Genomic DNA, 2746 nt, shown 5'->3' on the forward strand with positions numbered 1-2746 from the left:
GCTGAATAATTTTGCACGCCCAATTTTTCTTATTTTGATTTGTTAAAAAAGTTTGAAATATCCAATAAATGTCGTTCCACTTCATGATTGTGTCCCACTAGTTGTTGATTCTTCACAAAAAAATACAGTTTTATATCTTTATGTTTGAAGCCTGAAATGTGGCAAAAGGTCGCAAAGTTCAAGGGGGCCGAATACTTTCGCAAGGCACTGTATATATATATATATATATATATATATAACGATACACATTTTAGCCATTTATATATTTATTTTTAGGAACTCAGTCAGGGTCTCAATTTACTAATGAGAGAAATAATAGTAGAATACACCAGGTGCAATTTCAAAATGTGGTTGTGCATCAGCAGTTTTTAACTTTTTATGTCAGTCACTGACAGTCACTCAATTAGCCATGTCAGCTAGCAATTTTAGATTGGTAGCTTGTCTAGCCAGATATCTAACTTATAGTAATCATGGTCGAATACTGACTGGGCACACAAGGCATTTGCCCAGGGGCCCTGACTTCCAGGGGGCCCCCATTTGATTTTGTTAGTCATTCTCACTCAGATATCATATTAACATGGCATTCAAACTGAAAAGATTTCTATCCACCCCATGGCAAAATGGGTAGAATTGCTTGAAATGTGCTGTTAAACTGCAACATTTTCTCTCTGCCCCGTGGGAAAATGTGTAGAATTGCAGGAAATTAACTTTAAAATGAACATTTGTCTCTTCACCGTTAAGTGGGGGATAGGGCTGGGCGATATATCGAATTAATTAGATTAATTCGAATGTATGTTTTTGCGCAATATTCCAAATGCCTGTATCACAAGAATATTTTTTGATTTTATGAGCGTTTATGTCCGCTTGTTCTCATCTCTTTCTGGTCTCGTCTCCTTCACTCCTGTGCTGTGTGCGTGCACCTTCCCATTTACACCAGAGTACTGGATGTAATTATGAAATGCTCATGTCTCCGCCCTGACAATGGGAGTCGTTTTCGCAAAGGCAGGAAGGCAGGCGACAAGCTTAGGTCCAAAATAAGACCATAGAACCGCATTTTCTTTGGGAGGACCGATTTTGGCGAAAGCGAAAACTCTTGCTTCGCCTCTTCCTCTCTGTTTACACACACACGCACATACCAAGACCCTTTCCACTTACAACAAAGCTGAGAGATCACTATTTCCTCTCTGACAAGAGGTTTCAACTCGCTATATGCATTTGAGCTTTGGTCCCACAAAATCGATCATATGGACACGGAAACACATTGGGACATAATTGTACTGTAATAGAGGACACGTTAACATTTCTAACGATACCCTTTTTATGTCTCAAATATTCAAATTGATCGCAGAGCAATCACTACTAAAACAGGAGTATCAATGAACATTGATTCTGGAAAATGAATGCTCAGTTTGCCGTGCGGTATCACGTTCCACTAGTAGCATTTTAGCCAAAGACTGTTATACTAGCTGTCTAGTCTATGCTTAATGCACATTTATAAAACACAAAACGCAATTATATAAGAAATGGGCAACTCGTTTTCATTCGGGGAAATACGGTAGGCCACTTGATTTCAACAAAGTGGGCAGGCTAGCATGCTGTTAAAACGGAAGGGTGTGCTCATAACAATTAAACTGTTATGCCTTGTTAGCTAGCAAATATATCCAAGTTTGCTCAACTTAAAAGATTAAGATTAGCTGGCTACTCACTAGCACGTGCTTATGAGACCTGTGTTAGTTTTCGATAATGCCTGCTACAAGAAGTTATTAGTGGATGTGCATTATGCATGGTTCTGGTTAAATTTGTAACGAAAATGCCATTTTCATAGACCGACTTGAAAGCCAGAGAAGTGATTCTTGCAAAAAAAAACTGATTTAAACTATTTTGATAAAATAATTCAATTATTAGTGGGTCTTATATTTGTGAAAGACTATATATATTTAGCCTGGGTATAATATCTCAAACCCTGAATTAATTTGATTATTGCTGACTGTTTGAAATGCAGTGTATTTGACCCAACCAAATCTCGCTTATGGCCCCCAAAAGGATGGACATTTATTTTGACCCCTATTTTATTAACTGGTATTGAGAATGTGCAGTAGGTACAGACTCCAAAGCTTGAATTAGTTCTCCATCTATGTCTGTGCCTGGTAAACAACTTAAATGCACTCTGTTCTTTTCTCCATTGCAGGAGGAACCAGGTTTAGACCTACATTGCCCTGAAAAAGTATTTTCCCCTTTCAAATTGTCTCTACTTTTGCATAGTTTTGATACAGAATGTAATCAGATCTTCAACCAAAACCTAATATTAGATAAAGGGAACCTGAGTGAACAAATAACACAACAATTACATACTCATTTCATGAAACAAAGTTTAAAGTGCAACATCCAATGCCCCTGTGTGAAAAAGTAATTGCCCCCTTACACTCAATAACTGGTTGTGCCACCTTAAGCTGCAATGACTCCAACCAAACACTTCCTGTAGTTGTTCATCAGTCTCTCACGTCGCTGTGGAGGAGTTTTGGCCCATCCTTCCATGCAGAACTGCTGTATCTCAGCGACATTTGTGGATTTTCAAGCATGAACTGCCACAACATCCAAAAAGTTATACCTTTTAATCATCTGCCCATAGTACATTCTTCGAAGATTCCTGTTGATCAGGTGCTTTTTGGCACGACATATGTCCCATTATGCCTGGCGGAAACCAAACGCTGCATTCCACAGCAAGAACCTCATACCAATGGTCAAG

Source organism: Oncorhynchus kisutch, linkage group LG8 (assembly GCF_002021735.2).
Source record: "Oncorhynchus kisutch isolate 150728-3 linkage group LG8, Okis_V2, whole genome shotgun sequence".
In the NCBI taxonomy this organism is placed as follows: domain Eukaryota; kingdom Metazoa; phylum Chordata; class Actinopteri; order Salmoniformes; family Salmonidae; genus Oncorhynchus; species Oncorhynchus kisutch.